This window comes from Chiroxiphia lanceolata, chromosome 3 (assembly GCF_009829145.1).
Source record: "Chiroxiphia lanceolata isolate bChiLan1 chromosome 3, bChiLan1.pri, whole genome shotgun sequence".
Taxonomy (NCBI): domain Eukaryota; kingdom Metazoa; phylum Chordata; class Aves; order Passeriformes; family Pipridae; genus Chiroxiphia; species Chiroxiphia lanceolata.
Window position 1 is genome coordinate 91382236 of NC_045639.1, and position 13793 is coordinate 91396028.

Consider the following 13793-nt stretch of genomic DNA (forward strand, 5'->3'; position numbering starts at 1 on the left):
ATGAAAACCTCCAAAATAAACTTCAGGGTTGGATCCAGTCTGCCTAATCTAGACACTAAGCCTACACCTACCTTTTAAGCTCTTCTTTAAAGGGAATAGTTTCCCATGGAATACTTGAAAAGAGGTAGGTATCCTGCTGGCCTCCGAAAGGACATCTAGCCTGCCTAAATTTAGATGCGTAGGTAGCTGATTTGTTTTCCCTTTGTTTACCTCAAGTTTGTTTGCTGATTTGTTTTCCCTTTGTTTACCTCAAGTTTGTTTGGGCTTTTTGTTTTTTTCAAATGTAAGTGAGGCTTAGAAGTGGAAACTTAAGTATTTTTGCAAATTAGGGGAAAAATGTCTCCCTAGGTCCTCTTCCCCATTAGGAATAGATAAGAGGTAACTTCTACATTCCCTGTGTAAGAAAAATTCCAAATTAATTGGAAGTTGCCTCAGCAAGATATATGAGACAAAGATGGTTAACAAACATACTAGCCAATTCTTGAGCCACCTTCTTACTATAAGCTAAATATATTTATGTATTAGGTATAACAGCCTCTGTGTTCCCATCCAATGCTGACTGATCTCATTACCTTGCAGAAGGGAAGAGACGATACACTCAGGGAATAACCAAGAGTGTTAATTTATCTAGAGGCCTGTGAACATCTTGATTTTCCTTTGAATACCATGGCAGCCTGAAAATTCTATACAGGGCAATGAGAAAGTCAAAGCTGTAGGAGAGGAGCCCAGAGCAGGCAGTCTCAAAAAGGGAGAGACAGTCACAGGTGTCCTCAAAAGTATGCTGGTTATGCTGCCATCCCTACCTCCTAAATCACTTCATCTGCCATTCCTGCTCACTTAGAACAACCCAGTCCACTCTGACAGCTTCTGGGCCCCAGGAACTCATAATGTTCATTTCCACTCCCATCCCATCTGTGTGGGTTTTCATAGGTGTGTGTGCGCGTGTGTCCCTGTATTTCCTTCCTGCTCTCTGTCTTCTGCATAGGTAGCACTTGTGTTACTGCCTGCAGAGATTCCTCAGTTCCAAATATGTGCAGGTTTTCCTCACTTGTAGGCAGCAGTAATGCAGTAGTTGGAGTGATAGTAGTAACCCCATCACCAACCAGCCTGGTGTCCTGAATAATGTCACCATAGTTCACTTCATGCCCTCCCCACAGCCAGTCCTATTTCTTCCCACACTTCTTTTCACCAGCATCACACTTACTAACCTGCTTATTCTGCATCTCCAGGCACTTCCCATTCAGCAGTTGCAGGTGAAACAATCTAGACCCTCTTCTTTATCATGGCTCCACCTCAGCCTTGCCATCCAAGGAGTTGTGTCCCAGGAAGAGAAGCAGAGCTCCCACCTTCCAGCCCTCTGCTCCTCCAAATGTAGGCATAGGCCAAGTAGGGAACAGCAGCACCTTTCTGGTGCGGTCTCCTGACAGTACTGAAATTCAAAGGAACACATCAGAAAAAGAGCTTTTCTGAAAATTCAGTGATGTGATATGTAAAAAGAAGAAGGAGGAGGTAATGACACTTTAGATAATTAAAAATACATTTGCTCTTACAGATTATTGACGTTGGAGGCAAAAGAGTAGCATAACTTCCCATTGCATTTATCCTTCTTCGTAGTGTTTTACTTCAGTGATTTTAATTGAGCGTTTTTCTCAGAGCCTGGTATAAAAATATCTGCATTCACTCATAAGGTTGCTGTCTCCCTCAGTAAGCTAAAGTTGGACTCATTAACTTCCTTTTTTAAGGTTGCTATGACAGACTCTTCAAAGTTCAAGTGTAATACCCTGAATATTGAGGAGTTTTCACTAGCAGCAAAAGAACTCATTCTTTCTGACATTTTTGATCTTCAAAAAGACTGAAAAAAATGCCTGGCTGACCAACAGAATTTTTATATCAATTTGGTTTTGTTGTTGGGACTCTCTACTAGCCTGTTTGTCAGCCACATTTTTACTTTGGGATATTGTCTTTTTCATGCATAGGTCTGGGAAGACAACTGGCTAGTATCTTTGAATATCTGTAAAAATACTTAAAAATTAGATAGCTCTGAAAATTCAATTCTACAATTTCTTTGTTCTTTTTGTGATTATCTAATCATTTTCCATCAGTGACAACTGTCTGTTTTAAATTGTGCTCTACTGATGATGGATTGACCGTAAGGTGCTTAGTCTTGGTCTACAGAAAGAGACTGGCCACACAATTAGAAAAAATAGAATAGGCTCTACAATTTCATTTTTCTGCTTTGTTTTTTTATTAGACTTTATAGCCAGAAGGAAATATATTTAAACTTCCTATATACAACAGGTCATAGAATTCATCCACTGTATGGACCCCTACAATTAAAATTAGTCTAATGTACCTGGTTTAGGAAAAAGTGGATCTTGGGATCTGTCAGTTAAACTCAAATCCAAATTTTTTGGAGTAAGCTTGAAGTAAAAGGCAGATCTGGTTGTGCCAAAACTTAGTAAAGCCCACATGCTATGGTCACAAGCACATGGAACATATTACATATCTGAAATTTGCAGCAGGACATTGCAAACAAGATCAATAATTATTTATTCGCATACAGTAGCAAGACAGGCTAGTAGAGACTATGGTTTCTTTTAATATATTTATCAAAATGGGGGGGGGTCCCCTGCAGTTTAGCTGTAATATCTTACAAAGTCAAATTTTATTGTCTTGTTGCTTTTAAGTAAGGGTAGCTTTTCTTAGTATAAATTCTTCCCCCCCCTGCTTGCAACGGAAATACAGAAGACTTACAGAGGGCAGCCTGGTAAACACAGAGACAGAATATTTCCACTGTGATCTGCACAAAGAAGTTCCTAAGTTGTGTGTATGCTTCCCAGTTGTTCTTTTGCTTTTATTGGTGCTAGTTAGTTCCAAATTTCTCGTCTTACTTTCCTCCTTATGGGTGTGGACACAGATTTAGTATTTATGTCTACATCGATGTGATCTCAGCCTGACAGTACTTATGGAAAGCTGGAAGATTTATTGGCAGAAAAGAGCCTGTTGGAAAAAAATCTGGGTAGTGGTAATTGGAGATTGAGTCAGTGTCTGGAGTCCAGCTGTGCTTCCTACACAATCCTGACTAGGGCTGAGTTACTCAGATTTCCTCAACTATCTGGAACTGGCTTATTTAAAAAAAAAAAATATAATTAGACTTTATGCGTGCTGGATAAATCTTTGGCTGAGACCATTTGTATAAAGGCAGCAAATTATCTTTCTTTCTTCTTATTGTTGTTAGTATTGCAGTGCTGTGCAACAGCCATACTCTTATAGAAGCAATTCAATATACACACACAAAACCAAGTCTGAAGGATTGTGTGGCATAAATAGCTCAAAATGCACCAAAAATAGTTTGATATGCCATCAGTTCTGCGACTAATATTATAAAAACACCTACATCCTAACCCTGGGAGGCAAAGTATTGCTATTTCTTATTCCACACATTTACAGCGGTAGAAGCGTAAGAGACACAGGATTGGTTCCTAGTTGGTGTTATTTTAATTAGCAGGTTGTATTACAAGGCTTGCTTCATCAACATTCCAAACATTGAAGTTTTAACCTTTGAACAATACAATATTTTAAGGAAAAGGGCATTTAAATATCTTTAGAGAATATAGTCAAACTACATACTGAATTTAAAGCAGATGTTATAAAACTAAGGTTTTAAAAATCCATCATTTTTATCTCTGTTACCATACTAATAAAAAGTTACTTCCAGTGAAATGTTCTTCACGTATTGCAGCAAGAACCTCAAAGTGTTACAGGGGATATTTGTTACCTAATTTTATTGCCAAGACTGAAAGAAAAAAAAAAACAAAGAATAAATTGATTGTGAGTCATTCACATTTTTTCATTTTTTTGCACTTTAATAATTCCTGAAAGTTTAGAAACATAATGAAGGATTTTTTGGGTTTTTTACATAGGATTCATGAAAACAAACATTTAAAACAAAAGAAGTAGTACAGACAAGCTATTACAATTTTGGACAACAGAGAACAGGATGGTAACAGTACTACATGAGCCACAAAAAAAAGTCAGGATTGAAATTTATGAAAAAAATCTATCAAGCACTGGGAGTCTTATTTAAAAGAGAAAAAGCCTTTGACAGTCAGCTGGAAGAACATTTTGAGGCCACATTCACATATTCAGGCTAAACTTTTGCCTTTAGTATGATACCTAAAACAGTTCCAGTTCATATTAAAATATGACCTGGTTGACCAGTTTCTTTTCTCCATTTTTGTCTTATTCCTTGCAATTAGAATTGTAGATAAGTAGCCCAAAATTTCAGGAGAGCAAAACCTTACAAGATAGTGTGTCTTGTATTTGTTATAGGTATTTATAACACTGGTATTTATAACACAAGTATTTATATTTCTGGAGTTTTAGATTGACTAGAGAATTTAAAAAAGTAAAACAGAAGGGAAAAGATAACCAGACATGTTATCCTTTCCTCTCTGTCCCTATTACTCCACACAGCTGTTTCAAAACTATTCCTTCCAGCTCTGTGTAGATATAAAGCTAGCAGTGCCTGCTGTGGTGTAGAAAGCTGGATTTCTGAGTAGCTTTGTTCCAGATGGGAATGGAGAATGACCCACTCAGTCTGCAGGAACAGGTCACTGGAAAAGATGATCTCCCTGAAGTATCAGGGACCTGGCATAATTCCTACACTCTCTATGGCATTAGAAGTACAGCACTTATTCTATGCTTAGGAAAACATATATAATTTGCCTTTTTGTGGACCATCATTTTTTCTTTCCCCTAGCATGCCTGCAATCCTCTTCTCTATTTCACACACAGCCTCACCCTCTTCCCCATTGGTGTTTCCTAGGTCCTCCTTTTCTTCCTCGGTGCCTGAAGATCATAGTACATGTGCTGTGCATAGCCTGGACATTGATTCCCACGTAGTGGCTATCAAAAGTGACAGATAATTTCAGTTGTCTTGCCTCTGGTGAACATACATCTATGCCTCTTTCTTCTACTTAGCTATCAATTTTCAGAGATGTTGAATGTTTACCATCTCCAAGATGTTTATCTATTTATATTACTTGGAATTTACCATTACCAGCTGACGACTCAAATAGAAAATTCTTCTGCTGCTGTTGCATTAGCAATAGTCTGCAAACACAGCTAGCAGAGGTCAACTGTGTGGACACTATTTACCACTCAAATAGTGGGTTCCTGTCTTCACCACAAAATATTGCACAGAATGGGGACAATGCTGGGAGCTGATACAGTACCTATCTTGCAAACTCCTAGCACATTGTCTGTGATGAGATAAAAATAAGACCTCTTGTCATGATATTTCTTTCTCAGTTCTCTTGTATGTCTTACAGAAGTGTGACAGAATGATTCACGGACTTCAGCCTTGATGGGCAGAAATCACTTTATTCCCCATGATCAGAGGTTTCTTCATTATCATTCACTTCCCACTGGGAGTGGTTAGGCAAATCAAGGCAGAACACAGCTGCAAGTCACACATCAATCAGTCTCACAGGCTGGCCTGTCCCAACCAGATATCACACACACACACAGACCTTGGAGTTTCAAGTTACCCCTTTTTCACACCCCCGAAAGGTGAATTGCAAACTGGAGAGCTCAGCTCATCCCTGGGCAGTAAATCACGGCTTAGAGAAAACAATACAAGGTCATCTAGACATTCCTCAGGCCTTTCTCTTCTTGTTCTCACGCTGGCTTGCTACACAGAAGGTATTTTTTTGTAAGGTCCTTAAGAATTATGACTATCAGAATTCGGTTCTATAGAACTTCTGAACAGTTTATCCTCTTAATTTGCTTATCCACATCTATTTAGCAGTTTCATCCAAGACATCCCATCTATCTCAGAATAGTGCAGATTTTGCTAATCTGAAGGCAGTGCTCAAGCAAATTGAAAAGTCTACAAAAGTTTTAGTCCTTAGCATCAGAGCTAAGGGGTGATCCTTGTGGTTCCCTTCCGACACAGCATATTCTGTGATTCTGTGACCTGTATGTTCTAGCCTGGAATTTTCCAGGGCTCATAGCAAAAGCCTATCCTGATTTTCTTTAAGGTATTTCCTGCATTTCTGTTATACTGATAGGAAAATAATAAATAGTACCTCCTGATTGTAGGGAGGCAAAGAGGAAAGTGAGATTTCACATCTAAATAAAGAGGATCAAATGGTTCTGAAACTCTCTGACTGAGAAACAAGGGAGTTTCCTGGATGTGAGTCAGGGCTAACTTGATCCAGTCAGTGGCTTCTCAGGCATCATTTTTGCATCACCATAGTTATTCTATCTTGAAGGTAGTAACTTTAACTCCTACAAATTCACACATCAAGGAAAGCATTTAATGACTGAGTCCTTTTTCTAAGTGCCAAAACATGTCCTCTTGACATTTTGTTACAAAAAAGTTTGAAGCTATGTGATGTGTTAGGAGAGAAATCAGTTTTGTATATTTTTCAAATGCAAAAGAGAGAAGCTCTAAAAGGAAGGTCAATATAATAAATAGGAAAAATAAAAAATAACTCCTACTGGTGCTAAGATGACTGATAACCAGTCGCTAGACAAAGAACCTTGGCACTGGAAGAAATATAAAGATATTAAAGTAGAAAATATAAATCTAAAGCGAGAGGACAACTGTACACTACCCCATAACTGGGACAGTGGATTAAAGTGCCAATATTCTTTCATTGCAACCATCACCATCTTTCTACAAATGAAGTAAGATTAGATTGTTTTCCATCTGTAATGTTGATAAGTGAAATATTGAACAATTTGGTGAAAAACATCAGCAGGCATTGTTCCATCTTTTACAATCACTTTCTACCCCGCCTGCTCACTAACATCAGGGCAATGCAGAACACATGTGTGTTGTCTTTTTACACAGATATATGCATCTGTACAAAGTGCAGGAGCTGCAAATACAGGAGCAGCCCAAGCATCTACTTAATGCAATCTGGTTTTGACAGTGATCAGTTCCAGATGCTGAAAAGGAAATTTCCACAGAAACCACAAGGTAAGTAGTCATGGAAGAACTGATACATAAGGACAGTTTCTTCTCAGCTTTACTTTGTAGCTGGTTCATTCCCTGACTCTTACGCCCTTTCCAAGTTCACTCTCTCCTATCACCTCAGTAATGTATATGCAGTTTAGTGAAGCCTCTGTACCCTGCTGCAAGCTCCCCCATCACCAGGGCTTTATCAGTCTGTGTGCCAGAACCCATAGGCCAGCTCTGACACCACAGCTGCACAGCCTCTGCTTAGGCTGTCAAAAACCAGCTGTGAGTCTGTACAGAGACATGGAAATAAATAGTATAGGTACTGGTGTGACAGGATTGTTAGCAGCTCAAGGATTCACTGTCACAGTGAGGTATATAATTCTAAACTAAAACAGAGAGGAAGGCTGCTTAGCCCAGGCACTATTCAGGACCTACCCAGTCACATCACCAGTGTCGTAAGTGTTGGTGGAGCTACACATGCCCAAACAAACCAACTCAAAATAAGAACCATAACAACTGATGTACACTTATTTCAGAAACCTGCTGGACTCTTAACCTCAGTATTATCGAGGGTTATGTATTTATGTATTTTATAAAACACTCGTGATAATTATGGAAGCTGGGAGAAATTACACATTTCTAGGTCTGTGCTGCAGATACCCAACTGAAGCAAATCTTTTTCAACATGCTGTTTTTAATCTGTGCAAAACTAGCTAATTCCTACCACCTAGTTTGCTAGTACTGCAGTGATTTAACCCTTGGCATTTTCAGCAGATTCGCCACAGGTCATCAGTTGCAACGTTTGTTCACTTCATAGTAGATAGTTCACTTCAGAGTAGATTGCCCACAATCCTGCCTATTTTGTTTTTACAGGCATTTTTGTTCTGTTACACTGGACAAAGCAGTCAGCAGGATAAGAGTTCATGAGGTCATCTTTTGAAGTAGTATTTTTTTTTTGCAGTAGTAATGAGAATTTCCACAACAGAATATTGTTGCTAATTATTTTCACTCACCTAATTAAACCATCTAAAGTTTAAGTGTCTAATTTAAGATAATTTATTTGGCTGCCTCAGTGGTTACTGCAGAGAGAGAGGTCTCAGAAAGCAAAAGATCTCCAGTATATTTTTGATACTTATATTATCCCAAGATGAGTCATCCTCCAGAAGTCCTCTCTCTTTCTGCTGAGTACAGAGGTAGTCAAAATGACAAATTTAAAATAGATGCCCACCCTTGCTTTTATGCCGTGTACATATTAAATACTCTGCAGATGGACTGCAAAAAAACAGGATTACATAGACATAGCTTTAAATCACAGTTAACTGTCATGAATGAGTGGTTTAGATGACTTAAAGGATCACCATCAGAGGTATTAGCAAAAGGAGGTTTAATATAAATTGGCAAAAGCACGACTTAAGGGTTGGTGGCAAGTTTCACTCTATTGCATCCTACATAGATGAAGCACACAAAGGGAAATCGTATTAGAATCAATCTAGAATTATTTACATGGAGAGCAGGGACAAAAAAGGGTAAGGGTGCAAAGGAGTGAGGGGGATTCTCTCACAAAGTCACAAGGCTCAGAGTGGATCCCTTACTTTCTAAACTCCTGATGGAGCCGAGGTGCAGCTGAGTCCAAACTTCACCTCAGACTTGGTCAACAAGTTATATCTAAAGAGCTTAACAGCCCTTAATCATTGACTAATTTAACACTTAAGGAATGATACAATAGGATTTACTACAAGCACAGCAGTAACTTAACTATAGATCTGAGACTACAACATTCACACTACACTTGCTAAAGGGTATTTAAATCAGTTAACACATGCAAACACAGTATTTACACAGGTACCTGTTAAAAATTCCCCTTAAGTTTGGTGAAACACATCAAATGACTTGGAATTTGTCAGTGGGTAAAGGTTGAGCCTCGAGGAGTTGGGGATGGGTATCAATCCAGGCCCCATCATCAGCTTTCAGCAACATTCCTCCAAGTATCTTGAGAGTTGGTGAGCTCTGAGAGGCATCCCACACACAGGGACATGCTGCAGCCCTCACTTAGGACCACAGTTTATAGGGTCACAAAAGGTTTGCTTTTAGTCATCTGTCAGTCTCCATCCTGGACACGATTCCCATCCAAGATGGTAATTACTGAATTTTCCTCAGTAATAATAATATTGTTCCACTTGGGCTATGATTCAGACAAAATAATGTTCCAAGGCTATTTGTTAGAAAACAGAAGTTTCTAAGGCAACAGAAGTTCCTGGGAACAGACAGTGTTTCTGATAAGCGCAAGAGGAGTTTAACTGCCCAAGGTTAAGCCCATTAATCAAGGCTGAGGCCTAACGAGAATTCATAAGTTGCAGGGCGGCCCAGGAAGGAGGGGGGATGCACCACCGCAGGTGAGACATTATTTCAGAAATGTAGGAAACAAGCTGAGATTTTCTACTCTATATCAAACCCCAGGTCTCTGTCTTTTGCATTGTTATGATGAAGTTGAATGAAGTTTCACAGAATTTGATGAGCATAATGAGTCTTTTCCAGGCTGTTCAGCTCAAGGTATTTCAGTTTCTTTAGTGGGTTTTTTTGGCAGGAGGTTAGGGTTGGAATTTCAGTAAGAGCCATCATCACCAAAAGCCCAGACCACAAGTGAGGCCATAAATATGGTTTTGCAGCTAGTCATCATATTTAAGAAGGATACAGAAAAATTGGAGAGTGTAACAAGTATAATCAAAGATCCAACATTAAAAATATATAATAAAGTGGTGTTGTTTAGCTTAATAAAGGGAAGACTGGAAGGGAAGTGTCAGAACCTGACGATTTTCAAAAACCATCACATAGGAAAAGCAATGATCACAGCAAGGAAAATTTCAGGGTAGACATCAGGAAAAACCTTCTCAGAGTAAAGAAGCGCCTGGGGGAACTTGCCAAGTTTTCATTACCGGAGCTTATTAAAACCAAGATAAATGTCTATCAGGAATGACTGAGGCGTAGGTGCTCTGTCCTAGGGAAATATAAATAGAACAAATACATCCTTCTTGTATAGGTCTTTCATTATCTGAATTATTTTTTAAGAAATTTATTTTATTTCACTGTTTCTTATGGCTTTCTTAAAAGAAATGGGCTGACTGGAACCTCATGAAGTTCAAAAAAGGCAAGTGCAAAGTCCTGCACCTGGGGAAGAACAACCCCAGGCACCAGTACCTGCTGGGGTCACCCATCTGGGAAGCTGCTTTGAAAAAAGAACCTGGGTGTCTTAGTGGACATGAAGTTGATCATGAGCCAGCAGTATGTCCACGCCATAAAAGTGGCTCCCATTATCCTGATCTGCATTAGGCCGAATGCTGACAGTAAGTAGAGGGGGGTAATCCTTCCCCTCTACTTGGCACTAGTGGGGCCACACCTGAAGTACTGTCTATTGTGGGCTACCCAGTACATGAGAGATGGACATACTGGAGAGAGATCAGCATAGGGCCCTGAAGATGATCGAGGGACTGGAGCATTTTCATGTGAGGAAAGACTGGGTGAGTTGGGACTGTTCAGCCTGGATAAGAAAAGGCTCAGGAAGATCTTACAAATGCATATAAATACCTGAAGGGAGGACAGAGCCAGGTTCTTTTCAGGAGTGACAAGTGATGGGACCAGAGGAATTGTGGGCACAAACTGAAAAACAGGAGGTCCCTTCAGGATGCATCAGGAAACAGTATTTCACTGTGAGGGTGAGTGAGAGCTGGCACAGGTTGCTCAGCCATACTGTAATCCTGTAATCAATGGGGGCAGTAAGCAGACCCACAGAACAATTCTGAATGTTTCTGGAATTTCTCTTCTCCTGTAGGCCTGTCTTTTCCTGACACTCGTACAAAGAGTAGCTGGGTTAGGTGTCCACATTTTGGGCAGGAGGGCTGGGTCAAGGGCTGAAAAACACGGATAGCAGACAGCTCCTCAGAGGCAAGGTCCCTGCTTAGCTTCCACTGACCTCCCTTGGAATTAGTGGTATTTATCAGCCCACTGAATAAAGGTTGTTTGGGGTTTTTTCCTGACAGAATTTAAGCTTCTCCATAAAGAGGTGTAAAACACAGCCTCTCAGATCATTAAAATTATAGTCTTTACTTCTCTAGCATACGGCAGAGAAGAAAATCCTAAAGTAAATGATTGAACATTGTGTTATAATCCTCGTAACGTTTAAGTAAGGCAAAGACTGTCTCACACAAGCTTCATTTTTACCAGTCCTCAGTTTACTTAAACATGAGGGAGGCTATAACAAAACCGTCATTCACTGACACTATGAAACATAACAAAAAGGGGATTGCCAATGAAATAACTGTACTGGAATGCTTGTAATACCTTTGTGCATTTCTGTAATCTTTTTGGTCTTTTTCCAATTGATATTTACATTTGATAATCTGAATCTTCTTTAACCAAATACATAAACTCTGTTTTAAACCTTTTATCAGAAGCAAGAGTCAAGCAAGAGTTAACGTTAAAAAGAGATTTTCAGATTTCGTATTTTCCCTTCTGTTTTGTTATACTGAAAATCAAACTTTCCTAACTGATTTGAACAATCCCATCCAAGTTAAGCTTACCTACACCACTTTCCTAATTCCACTGCCTGCAGAATAATGTCTTTGTTTTAATCTACCATATAAATGCAAATAATTGATTTTTTTTTCTTTACAGGCATGCCACAATCTGCCCTTACTTCCTTAAACTATTTCTAATGCATTTACTGGTCTTTAAAGTGATGTAAGTATCTCATTTCAGATGTCAAAGAGCCTTCTTTACATCTAATGATTGTGAAAAGACAGTTAGTATTGTTAATTATTACATTTAGTGGGTGGTGTCTAAGTGATGAACAAGAATATGCACTTTGGAAACAAAAGGAGGTTACCAAGGAAGATTGATATAACCTGAAGTTATCAAATATCAGTATACAGACATGAAAATAAACAGCAGAAAATTATTGTGACTGCAAGATAAAATAACCAAGTTCTAAGCCTAACATAACAACCAAAAATAATCTTTTCTATATTCTACACATGAAATCTCAAGATAATCAGTACTCTTTGTGCCACAGCATCTCCCCACACAACATTTCTTCTCTGTGGTGACCAGTGACAGGACCTGAGGGAATGGCCTGAAATTGCACCAGCGGAGGTTTAGGTTGGATATTAGAAAAAGATTCTTCACTAGGTGGTTGAGCACTAGAACAGGCTCCCCAGGGAAGTGGTCATGGCACCAAGACTGACAGAGTTCAAGAAGCGTTTGGATGATACTCTCAGGCACATGGTGTGACTCTTGGGGATGGTCCTGTGCAGGGCCAGGAGTTGGACTTGATGATCCTTGTGGGTCCCTTCCAACAGGGCATATTCTATGATTCTCTTTTACTCTCTTTTAAAAGACTTACCATTGCCATTGGCTATAAAAGCCAGCCAAATGAAATGCTTCATTATATGTGTCTTAATTAAGCTAGGAAGAACATTTAATAGAGCCATTTTTTAATTTTCTCCTACCACTCTACAATAAAAATACATTCTTTAATCTACCAGTCACCTTTTTAAAACATCATAACATGATAAAGAGATATATTGGGCTCTTGACCCTTGCCATTTGGATAGTACATTTCATTTTTTTTTCTTCTTTCAGGGGTGAGGAGATATTCAGTATAACATTTGTTAAGTTGCCCATTTAAAAGTCTTTCCTGAGAAATAGATTTTTGAGATTTTATTTATGGAGCTTAATATGTCTTTGCTTTACTACGAAAGGCTGTACTGCAGCAAAGCTCTGAAAGGCAAACCTGAAGGTAGATTAGTTATCCCAACTGTTCAGACTTTCCAAACCAACATTGGCACTTAATTATGGGGGTGCACAGCTGGTCTGTTGGCTCCTTAGCCTCCTTGGATGAAGATATCGACCTGGCAAACTTTCGAGTGTATCCTTGAGATAAGGAAGTCATGTATGCAGCCCTAAAGAAGGAACAAAGAGAAACTGGAAAGTAATTAAGTCCAGGATGTGGGAACCACAGAATAGCCTTGAACATTGCCAAGTGTATCAAGCATAGAAGGTAGCCAATAAAAACGCTGTTGCTTGCTTGCCTAAATAAGGTTGCTATTTGCTGCTAAGAAAGGGTATAAAAATGAGAATAATAAAGTCAGACATGTATTCTGCTCTGAACTAGACTGCTTGTGTCTTTCTTGACCGTCACAACAACTCAACAGCGACACTTAATGAGTTTCATTAGCCTTTCTAGGAGGAGAAAAGCTTGAAAAGCAATCCAATAAGAAAACCAAAACCCTTGATACACTCTGGGAGCAAGAGTGTATGGAATGGAGGGGGGAACAAACACAAGGCTTTTATTTTATCACCGGATCCCCATAGGACAGATACTTCTTGCATTCTGTGTCATAAGACGAAGGTTTAGTGTAACAATGGGGTCTCAGAATACAGCCTAAGCTCAAAAACAGGTTCTTTCCACTTTCTGACAGCAGAATTTACAAGAGTCAATGTGCCAGTAGTAGAGATAAGCAATATCATCTGGGTGCCGTGCTCCTGTGGACGTAGGAACAGTTAAGAAGCACAGTGTATCCACAAAAGAACAGTACTGTTAAAACGAATAGACTTGGAATCTGGATCTGCTGATACTCTTGTTTACAAACCCTCACGTTCTCAAAATAAAGAAATCTCATCTCTAATCTAGAAAAACAACCATATGCTTGTCTAAATACAATTTCTAACCCAATTGATATCAGAGTAGGGATTACTTTTTCAGCCCACATTATTTTTACAAGTCAGTCATTGGTGGTTTTCCACATATTAGTTACAGCCTCCTCTG